Raw genomic sequence first — 12,366 nt, forward strand, 5'->3', positions numbered from 1 at the left:
TTATATGGACCATAGTTCCCGGCATTTAAGCTGTCCTTTGCATATAAAGATGGCAAGACCACTCACCATCAGTACCAGGCGTTCTTTCAGACTTTGGTACAATAGCTAGGATAGATTGATATGGCTCTTCCATGATATTCAGTCTTGAAAATATATTGTCAGCGTTAAGAATACAAGTCTGGGACCACAGAACACAAGGAGGCTAATTGGTGCATCTATAAATCACACCCATTTCCTAGTGGTTATTGGTCCCAGTGGATCCATTTATTCAAGAATAATTTCTAGCATGTCCCTCTAAAGATACTCTCTGGGCCTAAATCGGTACAATGTTCCTGGAAAACAATTTGGCAACATGTATTAACAATCTCAAAAAGGAACATGTTCTTCTACCCAGTGACTTCATGGCTAGGACTATCTTATAAGATGATTCATAGATAAGCACATAAATTTATATACAAAGGGGTTTATGCCAATTTATATGTAAAAGTGAGAAATTAAAAACCATTGAAGCATTGAAAATTTATTAAAGGTTTACATGTCCATATGTTATATATAATGTAATCATCAAAAAGATATTCTAAACTTTAATGAAAAAATGCTCATGGTATCAAGTTTTAGGAAAAGATCTGGATACAAACTTGATATAGAGTACAATTGCAGTTATAACTATAGATCAATTGAAAGAAATATACTAAAAATTAACAATAAAATGATCAAAAGGAAATATACTAAAATGCTAACAGTTCTTATTTCTGGGCAGTAGGGTTACAGTTGATTTTTAAATTTCACTCTTTATAGGTTGCTACAAATATCTACAATGAATAAATTACTTTTGCATTGAGAAAAAAAGCTGTAAGCATCATTTTTAAGACAAAATTGTCTAAAATGCTAATGGAAATTTTTACCATGGTTTACATTAGTAATATTCAAAGTTAAACTCACTTTTTTAAAAAGGCCAAACACATGAATAGTAACTAAAACGAAGCAGGTAATTACAGTATAAGGATGTTCATAAGCTGTTAAGAGATACCGCCTCTCTCGTTGAGGCTAAGTCACAAACTGAATGGGTTAAACTCTAAAGCCTGCCATGAAGTCTGCTGAGTAGGGTCCAAAGGAGAGGAATGTTAAGTTGTTGCTAAATATTCTCAATGGCATCTTTTCTGGATTAGAAAAAACATTTTTTAAACAAAAAGAAAGAAAACCACAGGAGTTTCTGAAGGTCTCATGTCTAGGAAACTAAACCCAGGTGGTAGAGCAGCCCATTGCCTAGCAACCTAATGAGGGTTTCACAAAGGTGGCATCGAAGTCCATAGGTCATCAGCATCAGCAAACACAAATTGGAATTGGAAGCTTCCTGCCAATTATTATAACAAATCTTCAAAGAGCTGCCAAATAGCACTTCTTTCACATAAAAGCCTCTAAAACCATGGCCTGGTTGGAAGGTACAGTTTTGGTCTTTGTTTTAAATTCCCAAATTCGCTTTTTCAGAAGAATTATCTGGGATGCTCATGAAATGCATGGATTTCTCCACAGATTGTGATTCAGTAGGTCTGGATGGGGCCAGGGAATCCATGATTTTAACAAAAGCCCTAAAGGATTCCTATGACCGGCAAGTTGGAGAAACATTGTTACAAACTTCCATTTCCTTTCTAGCACTTCCTGCTGGTTCTAATTCCACTCTGTCCTTACCTGCCTGATGACTTGATTACTGTCCGCCTCTAGCACCAAATAGTTAGGTTCCATGAGAGCAGAGCTGGTGTTTATTCGTGTCTCTACCCTCCAGGGACCCGTATGGTATCTGGCACCTGCAAATGGAAGCCGAGTAAATATTTCTTGAATCAATCAGTGAATCGGAATTTGTCTTGTCGCATGTAAGTGAAGGCCAGCTTATGTTTGGGTCATCCTCAGGACTGTAGGCAGAGCCCCACCTCTGGAGAGCACGGTGTGACTATACTTTGGCAGGGCCCTTTGCTTACCTTAAGGAGAGTGCGCATGCGGACCTGGAACAGGGTTGCAAAAGAGGAGGTGCCGACTGCCAGGCGCATTAAGACATCAAATTCACAGAGAAAACAAACATCCTGTCCGTATCTCCTAATCTAGCTAGATAATATCTATTACTCAGGCAAGCATATTGCATGCTGACCTGATATGGAACAAAAGAAAAAATAACTTCCTGGCTCCTTTGAGGTTACTCTGGGGGAAACTGATTGCCAAGCAAGTGAAGGGCCAGTAGAACCGAATAGGGTTCCACTTCCCTGAATATTTAGGCTCACAAAGAACTACAAGGGCAAAGAATGTTATAGAAATCTGGGGCCTGCAAACACCACCACCAAAAAAACAAAACAAAACAAAAAAAAAAACCACACACAACTTTTGCCCTATTGCTCGGTGGATAGAGCACTGGACTGCGGACTGAAGGGTCCCGGGTTCAATTCCAGTCAAGGGCACATACCTCAGTTGCAGGATGGATCCCCAGCCCTGGTTGGGGCCCGTGTATGAGGCAACCAATGATGTATCTCTCTCACATTGATGTTTCTCTCTGTCTCTGTCTCTCCCTCTCCCTTTCACTCTCTCTAAAAAAATCAATGGAAAAATAGCCTTGGGTGAGGATTAACAAAAACACACACAAAACTTTTCTCTAGTTTTTAAAAGATTAAATTAGAGATGGCTACTGAATATTAACTGGTTGAAATAAGGCACTTGTGTGAGTAGAGGAGTCCATTGACTGCACAATAGCCCTACTGTGAAACTGCAGTAAACCTTTACATAGATAGGCACTGAGCAGGTATTTCTGAAAAGCTCCTGGATCAATTTGTCGGGACAAAACTAATTCTGGGGAGTAGAATACATGGGGTTCTCCAGTTGTAGCCTATCTACTGTCTCCACCAGCCCCAGCTCTCCTGTCCACCTCTGCCCTCACTGTGGGCTGTCGTATCTACAGAAGCCTGTTACTACTGTGACCTTAGCTTCAGTGAACTGAGGTTGCTGGTGGCCCCAACTCTTGATTCCTGGCGAAGTCTTCACTAGCCATTCACACTTAGTCCCAAAAGAAAAGCGTAGGTGAGTGTCAGCCAATGAACTGCCCATGAGCCAAATCTGACCAGGCACCTGTTTTTGTTAATAAAATTTTATTGGAACCAGTCATTCCTATTCATTTATATATGGTCTAAGACTGATTTTGGCATCACAACAACAAACTTGGGAAATTATGACAGAGATCACCTGACCCACAACGCCTTAAATATCTACTGCCTGGCCCATTAGAGAAAACGTTTGCCCACCCCTGGCCTGGACGCATAGGGCCAAATAATAATAATTATTGTAATAAAATTCTTCTGTGGCATTTACCAAATGCCAGGTAGTATTCTAAGGTCTCTGGATATGTTACTTCATTTAGTCCTTACTACAGTACTAGGAGAAAACTAAGGCACAAAAAAATTAAGATGATGCAGCAAACAAGGACCAACCTAGATAGGAAAGGTATTGAAAATACATAACTATAGAAGTATCCATAGGGAAGGTATTATAAAACAAACTAGAGGCCCGGTGCATGATTTCGTGCACGCGTGGAGTCCCTCAGCCTGGCTGGTGATCAGGGCCGATCAAGGCCATCTCACCCAGTCCAGGGGGTGGGACTGTGGAAGGTTGGCCAATCGTGGGAGGTTGGCTGTGGGAGCGCACTGACCACCGGGAGGAAGTTCCTGCATTGAGCGTCTGCCCCTGGTGGTCAGTGTGCATCATAGCGACCGGTCAACCAGTCGTTCGGTCGACCGGTCGTAACCATCACTTAGGCTTTTATATAGTATATAGATGGGTTATCACAGGGTCCCAGGAATGAACAAAATCATAATTTGGGAGCTCTCATACAGCAACAAACAAATCATGGTGGGGACTATAAAAACAGTGTGTTATAGAAGCAGGTTATTACTAATAACCATGTGCTGAGCAACTGCAGATCCCTCTGTGTATGAAATGTATGATGAAAAAGTGATGCTTAAGTAAAACAAAAAAGGAAATTGAAATTACCAAAAAAAGAAAATACTTTCTTAAAAAAATGCATTTACTCCAGAGCTTCTACATTTAATTTGAAAGTCCTGCTTCAAGGCAGTCACCTTGGAATACTCTTCATTTATTAAAAGTAATTGAGCCCGGCCAGTATTGCTTAGTGGTTGAGCATCGACCTGTGAACCAGGAGGTCACCATTGGATTCCTGGTCAGGGCATATGCCTGGGTTGTGGGTTTGATTCCCAATGTGGGGCATGCAGGAGGCAGCCAATCAATTATTCTCCCTCATCATTGATGTTTCTATCTCTCTCCCTCTTTCCCTTCCTCTCCCCTTCCTCTCTGAAGTTAATAAAAATATATTTTTTAAAAGTAACTGAAAATATATTTGAAACTTATATTTGGAAATTATCTTCAGGACCAGTTTACTCACATAAGGAACCCAATATTTTTATTTTTTTTATCTTCACCCGAGGATATGATTTTTATTAATTGTGAGTGAAAGAGACAGACAGAAAGAGAAATATCGACATGAGAAAGAAACACTGATGGGTTGCCTCCCGCACTCACCTAGACCAGGGATCAAACCCAAAACCTAGGTATGTGCCCTGACCAACTGGCAATCAAACACACAACCTTTTGGAATACAGGATGACACTCTGACACAGCCACCCAGCCAGGGCAAGAACCCAATGTTTTTAATTTCTGATTCCATAGTTATAAAGTGTTTTTAGTCCTAAGTGGCATTATTCAGATTATTTTATGACCCACTTGATTCACCAGATGTGGCCCACAGAGATTTTTGGCTTCTTTAAGAATATAAGTCCACCTCAAAGCCATTCTAACGATAAGTATGACCCACAGCCTTATCCAAATAGTTCCCTAGAAGTAAGTGCTCAAACAACATTTATTGAACAAATGAGCGACTTTGTCTATAAAAAGTTCCAAAACTGTTTTAGGAAATGACAACACTCTCTAAGCGACTGCTTTGAAGAAACATACATTTGGTTAATCAAATTTCTTTGATTCATCTAACAAATATTCATTGAGAGCCAGGGGTAGCTACGTCATTTGTGGGGCCCAGTGCAAAATGAAAAGGCAGGGTCCCTGGTTCAGACAGCAGGAGACAAGTATTTTCCTTTCTTCTGCGGGCTCCTCAGCCTGTCATTGTGTTTTTTATTTGCTGCTCAGCGCTGTGCTCCCTTGGGTGCGTGGGTACTAGAAGAGAGAGTCCCTAGCCTCAGAGGCATGTGGGCAGGGGCACCCATCCGTCCCTGCAGGACCAGTCCTTCCCTGCTCCAACTCCTAGTGGGGTGGGCAGTGGTGATGGTGGTGGTGGATGGGAATGGGGTAGGAAGGGTGGCAGTGGTCACTCGGTAGATATGAGAGAGCAACCCAGGGAGGGTTGCTCTCACATCGATGTTTCTCTCTGTCTTTCCCTCTCTCTTCCACTATCTTTAAAAATCAATAGAAAAAATATCCTCGGGTAAGGTTTTTTAAAAAAGAAAGAAAGAAAAGTGATAGTTTTCTGAACAGTATGACAATTGCTGTCGGGGATACAAGAGTTGGTCAGAGCAGCTTGTTGGGCGTGCAGAGTCCTGGGCATTTGTACACAAAGTTTAGAAACATGGTTCTTAAGCTCTCCTTTCTGACTTTAAGAAGGTTATCATTTGGGTTGAGAAAGCCATAGCAAACCACTGAGAGCAGACTTTTTAGAAACGGATAAATGATGTGGCATGAAATATGAGGGCTATAACGTTTTAATGAGACAAGAGCTCTCGGCACCATTAATGTCCTCATAATCAGAGCACTAGATCATTTCACATTAGGTGAACATCCATTGCTTTCCTGTCTTCTGTGTTGAATACCAATAAGTTCCGTAAGGACTAGGAGCAAGGCCTGCTCCTGTCCCGCCTCCCTCTCAGCAATTTGTACCTTGTACATAAAATACATAAAGATTTGTTAAGTAAATGAACTCGTTCAACATCTTCCTCTTTCGTAATATGATCCTGGCTGGTATTTTTCCAGAGTCATTTTTTTAGGGGAATTTTCTGAGCAAACACAGGACGTTCAGGGTCAGGACATTCCTTGTTCTGGTTTCCATGCAATGTACAGGGGCAGGCAAAAGTAGGTTTACAGTGGTGAGTGCACAAAACAGTTCCTGTAGCAATTGCAATGGGCATCATCACCTGCCTGTCTGTTTCCATAGCAACAACTGTCAACCTACTTTTGCCTGCCCTTGTATTGGGCGTGTGAATTGCTCTTCAGCTCCGTGGGAGGAGCGAGGAAAGCTGTGCCCTATCACACAACAGTAATCTGAGTCAAGGACAAGAAACAAACCCTTCAGGAAGGGAGCCGATTAAATGTTATTTCCTCAGATTTGAGGTTAATAAAGAAAATTTGGTTAAAAAATTGAAACATGCCCTAGCCTGTTTGGTTCAGTGGATAGAGGGTCGGCAGGCCCCAGGTTCAATTCAAGGACACATGCCTGGGTTGTGGGCTCGGTCCAACATGCAGGAGGGAGCCAGTCAATGATTCCCTCTCATCATTGATGTTTCTATCTCTCTCTTCGTCTCCCTTCCTCTCTGAAATCAATAAAAACATATTAAATTTAGCCCTAACCGGTTTGGCTCAGTGGCTAGAGCGTCGGCCTGGGAACTGAGGGATCCCGGGTTCGATTCCGGTCAAGGGCATGTACCTTGGTTGCGGGCACATCCCCAGTGGTGGTTGTGCAGGAGGCAGCTGATGGATGTCTCTCTCTCATCGATGTTTCTAACTGTCTATCCCTCTCCCTTCCACTCTGTAAAAAAATCAATAAAATATATTTAAAAAAAAAAAAAAAAATATATATATATATATATATATTAAATTTTAAAAAGAAGAATTGAAACACTTCGGATTCTTACATTCCCTAAAGGGGTAGGCATCATGGATGTCCTGTGATAAAAATTAAAAAAAGGACTATGGGGGAAATGTCCCGTCCCCATCATGGTGGCCTTGCACACGACATGAAAACCAGCAGAGAGCATTTCTCTTTTCTTTCCCCTTTCGTTGGGTGGTAAATACCAGCTGGAGCTTTGTGAGCAGTGAGTAATCCACCTGGCACGGGGCCAAGGTAACTGCCACCTGAAAACTTTCCACTTTGCTATTCTTTTCAGCTCAGGAGTCTTACGGTCCAAATGCATGAATGGGGGAGCCCGCCCCCGTGGGCTCCTTCCCAGGACTTTTCCTATAGCAGGGAGTGCCTGGTTCAGCTCCTCTCAATTCTCAATTGTGCTCCTGGGTGCCTATCTTACAATGGTTTCCTCTTGTTTCTCAGCACACATCTGGGTGGTCTCTCGGCTGGTGACACCAGGCATATATATATATATATATATATATATATATATATATATATATATATATATATATATTTAATTTCAGAGAGGAAGGGAGAGGGAAAGAGAAAGAGAAACATCAATAATGAGAGAGAATCATTGATCGGCTGCCTCCTGCACGATCAAGCCTGCAACCGGGGCATGTGCCCTGACCGGGAATTGAACCGTGACCTCCTGGTTCATAGATCAACGCTCAACCACTGAGCCACCTCAGCCAGGCATGAGGCTCATTCTTGAAGATGAAAGCCCACTTGAGTGCCATCACAAGAGAAATATATTTAGGACTGTCAATATAATGGAGGCCACACTGACAGGTCCCTGCGCATAGCCCTCAGGCTTTATTTTCAGGCTCCCAAGGGCCCGTAGCTGCCTCTCTGTCCCTGGGGCCACTTTGCTAAGCCCAGGGAGGCTGCTCTACCTGTGTACAGAGCAGGCCTGAAGGTTAGGAGCTCATTACCAATGACCAATAAGCACTGGTGATTCATACCCCAGCTTCCTCACCCCTCAGTTCAGAACATTCCAAAGTGTCGGTAGTATGTTTCACAGAGGGGTTACGCTCCTAACACACCTGGATTAGCTGCATTCTCAATCCCTCTCTCCGGCTACTATCCTTACATTTCCTGCAACTCCAGAATAAATGGCTAGCCCCTGAATCTTTGTCACAGGGTCAGCTTCTGGGAAAACACAAAACAAGATGGTCAGCAGGCTCCTCCCAAATTCTTACAGTGGATTCCAAAGCCAAATAGCTGTCATTTTAAAAATCACCCATAAAATGATTAAAGGTTGACAATTCAACCCTGGCTGGTGTGGCTCAGTTGGGTGGGTGTCGCCCCCATGCATCAACAGGTTGCCGGTTCAATTAGGAGGCAGTTGATCGATGTCTCTCTCTCTCTCTCTCTCTCTCTCTCTCTCTCTCTCCCCCTCTCCCTTCCTCTCTCTCTAAATATCAATAAATATATATATTTTTAAAGTTGACAATTCATAGCTAGGCCAAGACTCAAATTTGCTAGATTTAAGTTCCTCACTCACAGCATCACTATTCCTCAAATTTGCTTCTTCGTGCGCTGAAAGTATTCTTCTGACTGAATGACCTCTGCCAGCAAATGGTGTATCAGAATGCATTTCCAATCATTTTAATGTGCTTTGAAGGTTATGGCACAAGCCTCTGAATCATGATTCACAGGTGTTTTCCACCTGTGATGTACCAAGGGACCTTGGCCCTTTTGATGCCTATATTCAACCAGAATGTGCTGTGTTGTGAAATCATAGTCAGTGGCTTGTCCACATAAATATTATTTTATTTATTTATGTAATTCTTTCTCACTGCTCTTTGATTCCCCCCTTGCCCCAAATACTGGTTTATTATTTTTCTTCTCTTTTGACTCACATTTCTCCCTCTATTTATATCCTGTCATCGTTCTTTTTATGACAAAATGATACAATCCCACATAATAGGCATACAGTGGATGCTATGTGCCCCACACATCCCTCTTAGGTCAAGGAACTCACTTGTGGCTGCTGATGGCTCACAACTCAGTTCCTCTTGAGGAATTGTCCTCAGCTGAAGGAAGCTACCTTGCCCAAGGTTATCCCTCCCTGGGGACAGCCAGCATCCAACAAGGCTCAGACCCTTTGTCTCAACTTGGAACAACTCTGAAGAAGCATCCCAGCTGCAAAGCCCCATGTAAGATCCGCGGAGGCCTCTTCGTAACTGCATCCTGACTCACCTTCTCCCTTTGCCCAGTCCTGCTTTCCTTACTCTTCACAAGTATTGATCCTGAGAGCACCCTCTAGTTAAACATCTGTGCAAAAATCTCAGGAACTCAGAGACTGTTCCCTAGTAACCTGACCTGTGACGGTTTCAGATAAAATTAGAAAATCAAGAGGAATAAAAATGTGTTCATTTAAATTTACTGTCATATGGGCACCCCACCTGGTATATGTAAAATGGTGTCATAAAAACTTGAATGGTGCCAGTATATATTTGTATAGCCTACTATTAAATATGTGTGGAAAATAAAGTGCATATTTTTGGTTGAACCATAGAAAACAAGTATAACAGCACCTAACATATGGAAGGAGCTCAACAAATATTTCCTGAAATATGATTTACTCTTGTCTCATAATTCAATGCTTCAAAGACTTTGTACTTTTCATTGTAAATAATTGTGTGTTCTTTAAGAAAAATGTTCACATTTTAATCCATATCCAGGTAAATAAGACAATTTAAAATAAATTATTTCTTTAAGTCCTAGCTGGTTTGGCTCAGGGGATGGAGCGTCAGCCTGCGGACTGAAGGGTCCTGGGTTAAATTCTGGTCAAGGACACATGCCTGGGTTGCAGGCTTGATCCCCAGTAGAGGATGTGTAGGAGGTAGCCGATCAATGATTCTCATCATTGATGTTTTCTCCCTCTCTCTTCCTCTCTGATATCAATCAAAAAGTATTTTAAAAATTATTTCTTTAACTGCTGACATTAGCAATTTCATCAAGTAGGCACTCTGGGTCAGTTTCTTTACCTAAACTAAGTTACTACCATTATCATATCATAAAATCAAATTCCCCAAGAATTGTCCAGAAAAAAGACTTTGTAAATAAGATGGCTCAGGCTTTCTAGCTGCTATTCATGCTGTACCTACCTCTACTTTTTAACAATTGAAAAGGTAGGTGGAATGTAAACAATGTTTATTTTGTTGAATGAGAAGTTCAAAGTTCAGCATACCTGAAAATAATCCACCATTGTCCCTAATAGGTAGCCATTTCTTTCCCACAATCAACATGAACGCTCATTAGGCCCTCCCACCAATCACCATACATCTCTTCAATAAGCTCCATCATTCCATTTTCTCCAATTGGGGAATTTATGAAAATCTTTCCTGGTAACTTTTTCCAAACTCAGTCATATTTGGTATAAGGGGTGAGGGACAAGTTTTTAAAAGAGAAGTATCACTCCCAATTAATGAACTAATTAAAACATAAAAATAGAAAGCGAGACAATGCTAAACTAAAGATGAGAAACAAAAGGAAGAAAAGGATTATGTTTCTGAAACGGTATTTCCCACGCCTTTGGCATAGGCACATCTGTTGGTGTTGTTGCCTTTAAATGCAGCCCTTCAATTGCTAGCTACTCAAATTTCTTATTAGTCAGGATCATGTAGTAAATAGACCTCAAAATGTATAATGCTCAAGCCTAATAAAAGTTTATTTCTGGTGCACATAAGTTACTTCTGGGTGGTGGATGTCTCTTCATACTCAGGCCCCTTTGTATTATGTTATGTTTTATCTTGTAGCTCCCACTTCCCTGAGGCCTCCCTTTCATCAGCATCCAACCAGTCAAGGAAGAAATAGAGCAAGGATAAGACATCCCTATTTCATAAAAGGCTTGGCTCAGACATGGCATAAATCACTCCTGCACATGCTCCATGGGTTAGAATCCAGTCTAACTGCAAGGGAGACTGGGAAATGTAGTCTAGCTGTGTGCCCAAGGAGAAGTGGAAACACATTTTTGCTGAACAGCTAGGAGACCCAGACACAGAGCCTTTGTGCAGCTTAAGGAAACAAGCAAATGCCAAGCTTCTCGAACCATATTAGAAGGATCTTAAAGGTGACAGACAGTTGGCTGACTGCTAGAGCCAGTCAAATGGGAAACCACCTTCTTCAACTCTCCTCAGTGTGCCTAAAACTCAATACCTGAAAATAATTCTAATCTTTCAGAAATCGTTCTACCAATACACCAAAGGAGGCCCCACAGTAAAGCGATTTTTCTCTCCAAGACAGGATAGATGGCTCTGAGGGGCTGAATAAAGAATTAATTTGGTCTTTCCCCCTTTTCCCTTCTAATGAAACAGTCATATTGTTTGAAAAGGTTTCTGAGATCATTATCTGGATGCCTCATCACTCTGACACCACTACTCTGGGCACTAGAATTTCAATCATGAAACCCTGTGAAACTTAACCCGTTCGTTTTCTTTAACATCTTTGACCAACAGAATAAACTCTTTATGTAAAATGACAGTTAAGAAAAAGATCACATCTCTTGACCAGTTCCTACAAGAAAACAGTGAACCTTTCATTTCAACCTTCAAGTCGCAGATCAGAATTTTATTTGCAGATGACAACTTTGTGGTTAATGGTATTTTTTTTTTTTTTTTTTTTACTTACTCGCTCTTCCAGATGAACGACAGAGAATAATTGCTCATTCTGAAGATGGCTTCACAAGGGAAGAGCTTGCAACCCTACTGTATTTTATGTTTACACTGCAAAAAGGACATTCCTGAGGGGAAATGTGATCAGGTTGATAGGAGTCAAATGAAACTGTCTGTGTAGGAGGGTTTTGCTTTGTAGCCTCAATGGTTAACTCAGGCGTGTCTATACATTGAAGAGCCGAACAATAATTAAGTGAACATCACTGTACCAGATATTATCAGTGTTTACCAGTAGTGTCTGCTCATATTTACAAATCACTTTATAATGTTCAGGAGACTATCTTACCCCAGTTATTTATTTGTAACTAGTCATACTGCATGGGTGGATAATCTTTTTTTTTTTTTAATTGCTGGTTTATCCTCTAAAGCAAAACCAACCTTGTAATTAATTTAGAGTTGATTTTCCTGAAAGACATATTAGGCATCAAAATGACTTCTTTTTTCACCTAACCAAAGAAAGAAAAAATGTGCATCATGCTTACAACATACTTTAAAATATCTATAGTAATAGAAGCATAATATGCTAATTAGACCAGATGTCCTTCCAGACGAAGCTGGGGCTGCGAGGGAAGCCCGGGTCCCAGGTGCCAGAGGGAAGCCAGTGCCAGCAGCCAGGGGGAGGAAGGCCTACTCTTGCACGAATTTCGTGCATTGGGCCTCTAGTACTTTATAATGCCCTAGCCAGTGTGGTTCAGTGGATAGAGCATCAGCCTATGGACTAAAGGGTCCCAGATTCGATTCTGGTCAAGGGCATATACCTCAGTTGCAGGCTCCTCCCCAGCT

The sequence above is a fragment of the Plecotus auritus genome (genome assembly GCF_963455305.1).
Source record: "Plecotus auritus genome assembly, chromosome: 6".
In the NCBI taxonomy this organism is placed as follows: Eukaryota; Metazoa; Chordata; class Mammalia; order Chiroptera; family Vespertilionidae; genus Plecotus; species Plecotus auritus.